At 44.8% G+C, this 14,180-nt stretch overlaps 1 long non-coding RNA gene across 1 annotated transcript; it reads left to right on the top strand.

Moving 5' to 3' along the window:
• The first annotated feature begins 2,821 nt into the window (after positions 1-2,821).
• On the top strand, positions 2,822-6,393 carry LOC132591925 (uncharacterized). Its single transcript, XR_009557399.1, has 3 exons — positions 2,822-3,096; positions 4,381-4,498; positions 6,220-6,393. It is a non-coding gene; the product is annotated as an uncharacterized LOC132591925 (long non-coding RNA).
• Positions 6,394-14,180: the final 7,787 nt, after the last annotated feature.

The following is a 14,180-nucleotide window of genomic DNA, read 5'->3' as shown; positions in this document are numbered from 1 at the left end:
CCCTAGCATATAAGGGTGTGTGTAGATGTGTTTTAGATGTATTAGAGGTTTAAAGGGTATTCCGTTCCATTCCGAAGCAGCAGCAGCAGGTAGTGATCTATAGTTATCAAGTAAGAATGGTAAAGCTAAAGGTAAAGGTACCCCCTGACCATTAGGTACAGTTGTGACCAACTATGGGGTTGTGGTGCTCATCTCGCTTTATTGGCCAAGGGAGCCGGCGTACAGCTTCCAGGTCATGTGGCCAGCATGACAAAGCCGCTTCAGGTGAACCAGAGCAGCACACGGAAATGCCATTTACCTTCCCGCTTGGAGCGGTACCTATTTATCTACTTGCACTTTTATGTGCTTTCGAACTGTTAGGTTGGAAGGAGCTGGGACTAAGCAATGGGAGCTCACCCCATTGAAGAGATTCGAACTGCTGACCTTCTGATCGGCAAGCCCTAATGTCTGTGGTTTAACCCACAGCGCCACCCACATCCCTCCAAGAATGGAGGAATCCCTTAATCAAACAATGTTCTTTTTCTCTAGGACATGCAGTCAGGACAGAAGCAATACAATCTTGTGAAGATTGCAGTAACATTAAGGGATTTTGCACTAATGACTCTGAATGCAACACACCTTACCCATCCCAAGGAACATGTGGAGAAGGCACATTATGCTGTTTAGTGTAAGCTTTATATTTTATCTATGAACTCTAATGGAACATATATTTCAGTTTTCACATCTCTGTTCCTCATGTTATGGTCTGATGGTATGCTCTCAGAAGTCACTCGTCAACTTGGAGTGAGAAGGATTTGGCTGTTCCATCTTTCAAATATGTTTCGTGACATTTTTATATATTTATTTGTGGTTATATACCACCTTTCATCCAAATTGGTCAAGAGGGCGTTTGTGGGTCTCCCCTTACCCCATTATTTTTAAAATTAGCAAAGTTGGAAATAAAAAGCCAGAACAACAACGTACTGTTTAATCAAAGGATTCATTTGTTTGTTTGATTTAACAGGAGTCTTATATGGCTTTATCGTTCATAATTTCTAAGAAGTTTACATCCCATATAAAATCAAACATTAAAAGCAAGTTAATCTTGGGTTGCAATGTTTCAAAATGTGAAAATTTAGATAGTACTGTTGAGTTGTTGTTGTTTTGGGGGGAGTTCTTGAGCTGCTTTTGGGGTGTGTGGAAAAAATTGTTGAGGTTTTTTCTTTGTTGGGGGGAATTCATATGGAAAGTGCCACATGTGGTGGACGTGCGACAAAGTTAAAAGTTTCTGGGAACAAGTTTATAATGAACTCAAAAAATTATTTAAATACACGTTCCTAAAAGACCCGAGGCCTTTCTGTTAGGGCTGATGGGAAATGAAATTCCGAAAATAGACCAAAGACTGTTCATGTACGCCACAGTGGCAGCAAGAGTCCTACTAGCCCAGAGGTGGAAGACGACTGAAATACCCACAATTGAGGATTGGCGAGTGAAAATGCTGGAATATTTGGAACTAGCAAACCTGTCATGCAGAATCCGAGATCAGGAGGACACGAAATTCAACGAAGAATGGAAGAAATTCCGAGAGTATGTTAAAGAGAATTATAAAAGTTTAAAGACTCTGGCGGGTATGTGTTAGAACCTACAAAGCTGATGTTTTTTAAAGTTATTTTTTCTTTCTTTTGGTCAGACTGTTAAGTTGTTAAGGTTGTGTTTTGTCTCTCTAAAATGCACGAACTAAAGAGAACTATACCTTTTACCAAAGGGAGGAGGGAAGTCTGAATTTGTTAGAAATTGACAAAGATACAATGTTGGAGACATTAAGTTGTTGTAAAACGTTTAATGGAAAATTCAATTAAAAATTATTTTTTTTAAAAAAAGGAAAGTGCCCAGGGGCACACAATAGCATCACAGCATGATTTACAGGAAGAAAAATCTTGGAAAAATTACTGAGGCAATAAGGGGTCCATGGCTGCGGTCCATACATATTCTTCAATTGGTAGGAAGAAGCACAAAATGAGGTGCAACTTTGGTGATTTCCTCCACCATTGCTGCTTACCTTGTTGCCACTGCTTGCATTCATTTAGTGGACTTAGCTTGTAATATTTGTAGTGCATTGTAGTCTTCTACTACTTTGTACATGCTTACATCATTGCTTCTGTGATTGCTAAATTGGGTTTCTGTTGCTTTTAACAATAAACCAAATGAGGAAGGAAGGAGATAAACATTGTCATTGAATATATCAGCTCCATCTCCATTTTCTAGAGCAGCACCAGGGGTCCAACACCCAGAGAGGATAATGAGAGCCTCTGAATACCACTTGTTGATGAGGCACACTGCTGTCGTTATGTTTTGTTGGTGGGCTTACCAGGGACATCTGGCAGGCCACTGTCAGAACAGGATCATGGATAAATCTTTGGTCTCATCCAACAAGGGTCTCCTTTTGGTCACATCTTCTTGCTAGTCAGGGGAGCAGTGGTGCCAGAAAACCTGAGGCCTGCCTCATGAACTGAAAGTGCACACCAAACTAATCCAGATATTTTGCCCAGATGAAGGTTCTTTCTGGATTCTAACAGTGCTGCATTTTACTAAATGTGGCCTTATTCTTTAAAAACAACAAGGGAACTTTGTTTTAAGACAAAGAGACTCAAAGTGCTCACCATACTAATTTGTACATAGTGTTCAGTTCAGTTTAGTTCATTAGTTTTAGCTATGAACTATAGCAGCAGGATACAGAAAGAGATAAAACACAGAAAACAATAAATAATAAAAACACAGAAAACAATAAAATTACTGTCTTGAGCTGACTGGACTATGAATGTACAAGTTAGTTTATTTTACTTCTTTTTGGCACACCGGGAATTCATGGGGAGTACTGGACTTCCTGCTAACACATCCAGTACTTTTAGGATGCCAAATCCTAGGGCGGACGTGTAAATGCTGTTTGCAGACCTATAAATACGTGAGCATGCAATCTTTTGGATGACACAGGAATTCGAGAGCACTCTTGGTCTCCCTTCTTTGGTTTCCAACTTGGCATTTCCAGTCAAACTTCAGCAATGCAGATCAGCATCTTTTACATCATTGCTCTTTCAGCGATGCTCTTAGCTTCTCCAGGTAAGACATAGATCAAAATCAGAATGTTCAGACATAATGTGGAAATTGGGATACATTAACCAGCATGGCTTTCTACTCCACTTCTGCTTTCCCTTCAAGGCTAATATGAAAGCCATATGCCTTGATCTATGTTGCTCTCTCTCCTCTCTCTTTTCTAGACCTGTCTCTTTCCCTCCTCCTGCACCTACTCTCAACACTTCCCTCCTTCATTCTTGCTTCCCTTGATCTATTGATTATGCTGTCTTCCTTCTCAGACTCTGCCCCATCATCCAATCCTGTTCACACCATCTCTTTGCTATGCTGCATTTTCCGGATTTTTAAGGATGTATGTAAATGTGTTTTGAACATGAGATAAGGATTTCTAATATAAAGGATTGTCTGATATTGATAAATATTTGCCTTTTCCTGCCATATGAAGTGCAGTGTCTGATGTGTCCTAATAAAGTTCATTGGCAGAAAATGTTGAGGAACAAGCAAGGGGAATCAGGAAAAATGTTTGCCCTGGAACGTGATTCTGTGACCTGTGAGAGCCCTGAAATAACAGAGACAAGACACCAGACGTTGGTTTAAAATCAGGCCAAATCTTACTGACTGCAGTAGGCAAGGCAGGGTTGACATGGCAGTAGGGCAAGGTTCAGTTCTTCATTCCACTCAGCACTTAGTGATGGGGTACAAGCTGTTGGGAAGGACTAAACCCCTTCCCTGGAAGTCACCCAGCATTGAAACCTCGAATACTGCAAGCCAAGCATGCAAGCTAAGTGAGGATTTCAGACCAGAAAATCAGGAGAGTCAGAAAAGATAGAGGAGGAACTGGAGAAGCAATGAGAAGAGTGGGAGAAGGAAAGCTTTTTTCCATTCCTGAAGAAACTGTCCCAGGGATGAGGATGTGTCACTGCTGTAGCCAAGGAGGCAGGAGGCAGGAACTGAGGGCAGCACCCAGAGGCAAATCTGCTACCCCTTCCAGATTGCCATTTTTGGCAACTGCCTCTCCAGAGGTTTGGCCCTGTTCACTGGGGGAAACATATAATCCATTACACTCCAGTGTCATTCCCAAAATGGAAAGCTCAGTGCAGGCATAGTAACACCTACCTTACGAATGCTGAATTTAAAACATCTGAAAATTCAAAATGGCTATACATCTTGAGCTCTGGTATTCTTATGAGGCGGTTAAAGAGTAGTCCACTGCAGTTCAAAGACGCAGTTGCAATGGCCCATGATAATGCGGTCAGGAATGTCAGAATGTGGAAATGCCTTCATAAAATTAAATAAAATATCTCTATCTAGGATTCGTCCATGCAGGGGAACCTCATAATTGCGAGGCTATTGGTGGGTTATGCAGGGCTGGATGTGGGATCATCTTGCAGAGTGGAACTTGTCCTGGAGGGAAGAAATGCTGTGAAGAGTAAGTTTTCTTCCTAGTTTTTCAAATCCATTGAACTCTAATGGAATTTGTTTCTTAAAATATTGATAAAATGAAATACATAAAGCAAATTAACCTCGAAATTTAAAACAAGCAGCTTTCTCTCTCTCCTCTCTCTCTCTCTCTCTCTCTCTCTCTCTCTCTCTCTCTCTCTCTCTCTCTCTCTCCTCCCCCCTCTCATATTTAAATTTATGCCCATTGAATAATTATTAATCTTTCTTGTGGTCCAAAGACCCATAACATAGATTCAGAATAAAATGCAGATTCATACAGACAACCCACCGGGAGAGGAAGAATGAGACAATATTTGTTTAGTCTTAAGTACAATGATTTTTGATACCTATGACTACCGAAAGAAACTTTGCCACGGCCACTGTGATATCATTACACTTGTCGTCCAGAAGATATTTAGTATAGTAGGCTTCAAATTTATAGTAGGCTTCAGATTTCTGATTTGCCAGTAGGGGTTTAACATTGATTAATTATCTGCTCCCAGTTAGAGGGCAGCATTTATTTCATTTCCTTCTTAAATTCCTTCTCCCCCCCCCCAATACAAAACTTTGTAAAGGTTAGAAGGGACTGCTCAATGAATGCTTTATATTATTTTTACACCCACTTTCATTAATACACATTTCTCTTCAACTTGACTTCCATTAAGATTTTTCTAATATGGTTGCAACAAAACTTAAAATACCACCCCATACTCCCCACTTCCCCAAGCAGTGAGAATCACTGATGTTTTGGGCCATTCTTAAAGCATTTCCTTTATTTACAAATAATGAAGTGCGAAACATCCAAAACTTTGTGCCCTTTAGATGTTTTGGACTACAAGTTCCCATAGCCCTGTTCATATTGATTGGGGCTCACAGGTATTGTAGTCCAAGACAACTTAGCTATGAGTCAATGTTCAGGCACTTCTAGAAAAAGAAAAAGAAGAAAATGAGGTTTTTTATGATTACATGGACAACTTGGGGTTGGTGGGTGAATGCAAATAAGTTGAAAAAATGTAATAAAACATAAAACATTTTAAAACTACTCTATACCGGGCTGCCTTCAGACGTCTTCTAAAGGTTATATCTCCTTTTATCTCCTTGACTCGTGGGTCACATAATCCCATAGCCTCCAATGAAAATAGGGACATCCAACCATGCCCTCCAACATGTCTCCAATGAAAATAGGGATATCCTCAGAAAACGTGGGACATTACGGGATCAAATCTGAAACTCAGGGTTAAATAGGGACACATGGAAGGTCTGCAGTACATTGAGGCCATGTGTGGTGAGATGTTTTTTCAAACCCTAGAGCCATTTTTCATTTTGAGCATCCACCCAAAGGCCCCATCCCATTGGTGGATGGAGTCAGAGACAAATGTGGGTGTGGCAATGAGAATAATTCTAACTTTTGTATGCATGCATATATCTCCCTATCTTCCTTCCAAGCAAGAGAAAGGGATTAGTTCAAGGACACATTCTTGGCAGGCAAAGTAGAGCCAGTATTCTGTGTGATTTTGAAATAGACTGTGTAGCTCGGGCTGCTGAGGGTCAGATGGAGAAGCCTGGAAGGCCACATTCAGACCCTGGCTTTGAGTTTCTCCCCCCAGCCTGATTCCGCCTAGAGAAATGTTTGTGTTCGTGTGTCTGTGTACTCTCCCTGTTAACACATAAACCTGTGAATCACTAAAGAAATCTCTTTCCTTTATTCAGCACTACTAAAGGTTAAAATGGAAAGAAACATCTGCTTCTTTCAGCAATGGCTATAACCCAAGCAACGAGATGGACGTGCTGCTAATTTGGCCTGCGGAAATACTTCCATGATGTGGGAATTTTGAGAAAATCTGTGTACTATTTTGAATAAATATTTGATATGTTGCTGGGAAATGTGTGTTTGTTTATGCCCTCCTGAGACGTGGATCCCCCTTGTGGACAATTTGCAAAGCTACCAAAATCTTTTTATTTCTAAAGTTCAGGTGGTCCATGCTTGTTCTTCTCTACATGTATACCGCAAATTATGCTCAGGTTAAATAACACTTTTCTGCCAAGACTCACCATTTCTGCCAGTTTGCTTTTAATGTCATTTGGCCTGCAACAATATCAACACATTTCACAAAGGCATTAGGAAGAACCTCCCAATGGGATGAGCTGGTTGACAGTGCAAAAGACTTTCACTGAAGATGCTAGATTGGCCATGATTAGTTGCTTCGAGGAAGAGACTGAATGTCTACGTATCACAGACATAGGCGTAGGAAGGTCAGGGGGTACCCGGTGCGGAAAATTTCTTGTCACCCCCCACCCCACATTGTTGTTTGTTTTTATCTCTCCCTGCAAAAATGGTTTTTATGTTATTTCATATTTTCTTTCAAAGGAATGTAGATTCTGGGCCTCTGGTAACAAGTAGGCGACTATGGACAGATACTTAAATCTACAGGTTGGATTGTGTTTTGGCTTGTGTTATTTTATTTATATTTATTGTTTATCTATCTCTCTATCTATCTATCTATCTAAATGTAGGTATTGTGTGCGCAGAGGTCACAGCCTTTCTCCATAACTGCTGAACTTTAATGTAACAAATTTGGCCACAACGTTCCATGCCCATCAGGGAGGGATCTGGCAGAATTCTTTCTCCAAAAACCACACCTTTCACACCTAAAATAATGATTAAACACAAAAATGTGGCGCCCACCAGAAGCTCTGAAGACTCCAGCAGCTCCAAAGCTGCGCCGCCAGATGACATCACTAAATTCACAGCAACCAACTGAAAACAGTCCTATTGCAGCAACAAGGCCCGGCTTTTTCAATAGGCCGCAGCATTGCCAAGCAGGGAAAAACAAACAGAATGGGTTTTTTATGGAACCGAGCAGTTCGGGCACTTCGGAACCCACCTTCTGTTGCTATAGGGCTGTGGGGCTTCGCTATTTGACACCCCCCATTGGGATTTTTAAAGTAGTTCTCTGGGTCCTGGGGTGCATCATCAACCCCAACCCTTTTCTTTGCCCAAACAGACATCTCCCCCCTGGCTTTGGGCTTTGCCCACATGGACCTCTCCCCACCTTTCTCAACACCAAATACTCCTCAATTATACCCACAATAAAACCCATAAAAATAAAAAAGTTACAAACAACACATTAAAAAAAATACATCCCATCCTAAATTCTATAAAATTACACCAAAAATTAAAAAACAAAAAACAACCACCCACACCAAAATCATACACTTCACACCAAAATAAATGACAACCCCCAACTAGAGAAATAAAACATCGCAAACAATACAATAAAAAACAACAACACATCCTACATTCAAAACACCTACTCCAAAATTAGAATATCCAAATAACCAAAAAAAGCACACCACAAAACACACAATGCCCAAATCATACAATATCCACCAAAATGACAACCCCAAAAATAAAATTAAACAATAAAGACTTCTGCTTCTCATGTTCTTATTTCAATTTTTTAAATCTAAATATATTAAAATGTTCATGATGCGTGCACAGGGGCCAATGTATGGAGATACAGGGGGGAGGGGACAACACTCCCCGGGGACAACAGATTGCTCAGACATAAGTAAATACTGGGAAATAGAACCCAGAAACTGACAGTTCCTTCTCCAAGGGTGGGGGCAATGTAGGAAGATACTGGGGGGAGGGGGCCAACACTCCCCAGGGACAACAGAGGGCTCAGACATAAGTAAATACTGGGAAATAGAACCCAGAAGCTGACAGTTCCTTCTCCAATGGTGGGTGCCCAAGTATGGAAATACAGGGGGGAGGGGGCCAACACTCCCCAGGGACAACAGAGGCCTCAGACAAATGTGCATGCTGGGAAACAACCCAGAAGCTGACAGTTCCAAGTGTGGGGGGCCAAGGTATAGAGAAACGGGGGGGGGGAGAGACAACAGAGGATCCCAACATTTCCCAGAGACAACAGAGGACTCAGACAGGGGGTGGGGGGAGGAGGGGGCTCGATACCTCATGAGTCAGGACAGGGTGGGGCCAGTCACAGGGATGTGCTGCGGGGGTGGGGGAGGAGGGGGCTCGATACCTCATGGGTCGGAACAGGGTGGGGGCAGTCACAGGGATGAACCAGGGGGTGGGGGGAGGAGGGGGCAGGATAAGTCATGTGTCCAGACAGAGTGGGGTGAATCACAGAAAAGAACCACAGCAACACGTGGCCGGGCCAGCTACTTTATTTAATAAAATTTATTTTTAAAAACCTGCAACCTTGTTTACCAAAAGACAACAACACAAAAAACACCACAGCAGTAAAATCAAGAAAAATGAACAATCCTACTCTAAAACATACAAAAGCTAAAATATTAAGATTAAATTTACTTCAACTTCCTAGGCATCTAGGTATGCTTGCCTAAAGAAGAATGCTTTTAGCAGGTGCTCGAAAACAGTCTAGCAAAGCCACGTGCTTTGTTGCAATAGGCGGGGAGTTCCAAAGTGGTGCTTTCACAGTAAACAATGCAGTACAGTAGTACCTCGGGTTAAGAACTTAATTCGTTCCGGAGGTCCATTCTTAACCTGAAACTGTTCTTAACCTGAGGTACCACTTTAGCTAATGGGGCCTCCTGCTGCCGCTGCACCGCCACCACACAATTTCTGTTCTCATCCTGAAGCAAAGTTCTTAACCCGAGGTACTATTTTTCGGTTAATGGAGTCTGTAACCTGAAGCCTCTGTAACCTGAAGCGTCTGTGTCACAGGGGCGTTAGCGGCTACTCTAGAGTAACGACTCTTCCACTCGTTGCCTTTTCATGATTTTATTGGTGCTGAGTATTTACAGTGCAGAGCAGTGCTATGTACATGTTGTCAGCTAGGAGTCAGAACCTCCGAATGGATGTTCACGCGGTTTCTTCCAGCAAAATAATCTCTGGATACTGAATCTCCGCCCCCGCCGTTTCCGGTGCAATTCTGGGGTAGGTGGGATGGGCATTCCCCCCTTGCCTCCCACTTCCTGTCTCCCGCTGGGCAGGGGCTCCGCTACCTTGCCTGAGCCTCGGACCTCACTTCCTGAATCACCGCTTGAGCTATCCCCTTCCCCGCTGCTACTGGCGCTGGGCGATGAGCTGGTGTGCAGAATGGGAGGGACCTGCCGGTATCTCTTGTCCCTCACATCCACCCCCCCAGGCTCCCCTCCCCCTCTTCCCGAGGGCTCCGAGGGAGCCGAGGACGACTGGAAGCCAAGAAAGTCCGTGGCGTTGGAGCTGGAGGGGGTGAAAATTTCCCCCCAGTCTGGAGACTTCCCCCCTTCTCCCTGGGAGGACTGAAAGCCCAAAAAGTCCGTGGCATCAGAGCTGGTGGGAGTGAAAATCTGTCCCCAGTCCTCTACTGACTCTGACGTGCCCGTCTCCTGGTAAAACCATATTTCTTCTTCAGGTTCTTCAAAACCAGCTTCCCATCTCCATGGGGATCTGCTCCCGGATTCCCCTCCTGAGGGTCCCTCCCCCTCCCCTTCCCTGTCCCTTTGCCAGGGCTTGGGTCTGTGAGGGAAGAGAGCGTGGAACTCTTCCACTAAGAATTCCTCCTGTACGGCAGGGTGTCTTCCCACGCCATGAGATACTCCAGCCCTCTGTCCCCCCACCTGGAATCCAGAATTTCTGTGGCCTCATTGAGTTGCTGCACAGCTCCCTGTTTGTCGTTCCACTTGGATTATTGTCTCACGCCCACCGCTAATGCTGCTTTACTCAATTGATCCATACTTTGTGGCTTTGGCCCCCTCGAAAGTTCATCCTTCACATCCGCATGCAACCCCAGGTAAAAGGCAGACTGCACTGGGTCACTGTGCAAATCCCACCCCAGTTTGTGAACTAGCATCGTAAACTTCGCCCAGTATTCTCTGACCGTCATTTTGCCCTGTGTCAAATTGTGAAGCTCCTCCTTCGTAGCTTCCATCTCACTGTCGCTTGCATACATTACTTTTAGGATTTTTTGACGCGATGAGCGGCCTGACCCATTCTCTTGCCCCTCCCGTCAAGTGTTCCACGATATAAGAGACTCTGTGCGCGTCATCCGGAAACTCCGCGTTATGCAGTTCCAGCGCATAATTAATCTCAGTCTCAAATCCTAGATACTCCTTGGGGTCTCCGTTAAACTTGGTTACTAGGGCTTGCCCCCTCCGCACTGGTAATACTTGTGGCAGGGGGCCCCCCCACCTCTCGCTGCCTTCTCCGCATCCAGTTTGTTTTGCAGATCCACCACCATGGCCCTCAGCTGCTTTTCCATTTCATCTTTCGCTCTCACCTGCTCCACTGCTTTCTGTAGCTCCTCCTGCGCTCTGCGTGATTCCTCCGTGGCAACGGCCAACTGTTGCTGGGCCTGCGCGGTCAAGCTCTGCATCTCCTGCTTCAGCTTCTCCACCTCCTGCCACCAGTGTGCCGTCTCCTGCTCACTAATCGCGGCAACTCCAAAGTAGCCAGAAAGATTCGGAGGTTTCTGTCACAGGGGCGTTAGCGGCTACTCTAGAGTAACGACTCTTCCATTCGTTGCCTTTTCATGATTTTATTGGTGCTGAGTATTTACAGTGCAGAGCAGTGCTATGTACATGTTGTCAGCTAGGAGTCAGAACCTCTGAATGGATGTTCGCGCGTTTTCTTCCAGCAAAGTAGTCTCGGGATACTGAATCTCGGCCCCCGCCGTTTCCGGTGCAATTCTGGGGTAGGTGGGATGGGCCTTCCCCCCTTGCCTCCCACTTCCCGTCTCCCGCTGGGCATGGGCTCCGCTACCTTGCCTGAGCCTCGGACCTCACTTTCTGAATCACCGCTTGAGCTATCCCCTTCCCCGCTGCTACTGGCGCTGGGCGATGAGCTGGTGTGCAGAATGGGAGGGACCTGCCGGTATCTCTTGTCCCTCACATCCACCCCCACAGGCTCCCCTCCCCCCCCCTTCCCGAGGGCTCCGAGGGAGCCGAGGACGACTGGAAGCCAAGAAAGTCCGTGGCGTCGGAGCTGGAGGGGGTGAAAATTTCCCCCCAGTCTGGAGACTTCCCCCCTTCTCTCTGGGAGGACTGAAAGCCCAAAAAGTCCGTGGCATCAGAGCTGGTGGGAGTGAAAATCTGTCCCCAGTCCTCTACTGACTCTGACGTGCCCGTCTCCTGGTAAAACCATACTTCTTCTTCAGGTTCTTCAAAACCAGCTTCCCATCTCCATGGGGATCTGCTCCCGGATTCCCCTCCTGAGGGTCCCTCCCCCTCCCCTTCCCTCGGACCTCACTTCCTGAATCACTGCTTGAGCTATCCCCTTCCCCGCTGCTACTGGCGCTGGGCGATGAGCTGGTGTGCAGAATGGGAGGGACCTGCCGGTATCTCTTGTCCCTCACAGTCTGTAACCCGAGGTACCTGAGATATTATGTGGAACCTGTAGTAGTGCTTGAAACTACTGAAGGAGAGGTTTTATTTATTGTGATTTCACGATGCTCTGTATTATCTGAAAAGGAAAACATTTATTTTTAAAAAAGGACTGCACAGCAGCAATCTAGTCTCATCATGAACAGTGGGAGTTTGTCCCAAGCCGACGGTGCACCCCTTGCATCCAACCTGTACCTAAAACTCTGCACGAGCCTGCACCAGAGAATTGTAGAGTTGGAAGGGACTCCTGAGGGTCAGCTAGCCAAATCCCTGGGGCAATGCAGGAATCTCAACTAGACCATCCCTGACTGAGGGACATCCTTCTTCTGTTTTTCCCCTCAGCCAGGAACAGCTTGAAGACTTTATACAGAGAGGAACCCCACACGGGTTTCCCTGCATGTAACATAACAGGCAGGGAGCCAGCTCAGTTAGAAAGACATTGGGGCAGGGGATGACAAAAGAGTACCAAAGTCAACCCATTTTATCCTCTTTGGGATGGTGACCCTTCTCCACTGAATTAAAACTTCAGCCTTCACGACATAGGAAAACGGCCAAGTAAACAGCTATTTTCGAGGAGGCGGGTCAAGATATTAACTGATATGCATGAAATTTCATATATAGCTATACAATCCCTAGTGTAGCAAGATAAGACATTTGGAGCAGGCATTTTATTTTAAAAAAAAGTTTTTATGAACCGCCCTAGAAGGGCAGTAATTGTTCTTTGATAATTTGTCACACACACCCCCTCCATGATGGAACTCGGTGTGGACCACCACCGCCCCCACTTTCCTATGCCCCTGATCACAGATGGTATATTAATGGGTTTCCTGCCTTGGCAGATGGCTGGTCTACATGAACTTTCATGTTCTTTACAAGTCTCTGATTCTACTGGACATTCTATGCATGAATCCCAGATAGATAGTTTGTACCTACATATAACACAGAAAAAAAACTAATTGACCTCCAGTACAGTAACCCACAGTGTTATGAATACACAGTGGAAGTGAGGAACAGGTATAAGGATTTAGATTTGGTGGGCAGAGTGCCTGAGGAACTGTGGATGGAGGCTCGTAACATTATACAGGAGGCAGCAACGAAAACCATCCCAATGAAAAGGAAATCCAAGAAAGCAAAGTGGCTGTCCAATGAGGCCTTAAAAATAGTGGGAGAGACAAGGCAAGCAAAATGCGAGGGAGATAGTGAAAGATACAGGAAATTGAATGCAGATTTCCAAAAAATAGCAAGGAGAGACAAGAGGGCCTTCTTAAACCAGCAATGCAAAGAAATAGAGGGAAACAACAGAATGGGAAAAACCAGAGATCTCTTCAAGAAAATTGGAGATATGGAAAGAATATTTCATACAAAGATTACCATAATAAAGGACAAAAGTGGTAAGGTCCTAACAGAAGAAGAAAACATCAAGAAGAGGTGGCAAGAATACACAGAGGAATTATACCAGAAAGATATGGCGGTCTCGTACACCGCAGGTAGTGTGGTTGCTGACCTTGAGCCAGACATCCTGGAGAGTGAAGTCAAATGGGCCTTAGAAAGCACTGCTAATAACAAGGCCAGTGGAACTGATGATATTCCAGCTGAACTATATAAAATTTTAAAAGAGGATGCTGTCAAGGTGCTACACTCAATATGCCAGCAAGTTTGGAAAACACAGCAGTGGCCAGAGGATTGGAGAAGATCAGTCTACATCCCAATCCCAAAGAAGGGCAGTGCCAAAGAATGCTCCAACTACCGCACAATTGCGCTCATTTCTCACGCTAGCAAAGTTATGCTTAAAATTCTACAAGGCATTCTCTGAATTAAGAGAAGTAAACATAATGCGGAGTGAGCTGCAAGATGGGCAAGTTTGCTCATGATATTAAATTGTTCACGGTCATTAAACCAAAACAAAAAGAGATTCCAAATAATTCCAGTACAACTTCTTCAAACTGAGTGACAGCCACCAACTTAAATGACCTTAAAAGAGGTTTGGGGGGGGGAACCATGGAGCAGGGGGCTATCTGTGGCTACAAGCCATGATAGCTACTCTGTGCCTCCAACAGTTGGATGCAACAATGCATCTGAATACCAATGGCTGGAAACTGCAGGAAGGGAGAGGGTGTTAGGATTCTTGCTCCGTGTTTGCAGTCATGGGATTGTTCTCTGTGAGGGACAGGGGATATCGCGAAGTCCCTCCCCTCCTGAGTTCAAGCCCATCCCCGAGCACAGGGGAAAGCAGAGAGAGTTCCGATTCCAGTGGGGAAGCAGGAAGTCGTGTCCGAGGCTCAGGCAAGGTAGAGGAGCCAGGGTCCAAGGTGGGACAG

This window comes from Zootoca vivipara, chromosome 3 (genome assembly GCF_963506605.1).
Source record: "Zootoca vivipara chromosome 3, rZooViv1.1, whole genome shotgun sequence".
NCBI classification, from domain to species: Eukaryota; Metazoa; Chordata; class Lepidosauria; order Squamata; family Lacertidae; genus Zootoca; species Zootoca vivipara.
This window is presented reverse-complemented; position numbering and strand designations above follow the sequence as displayed.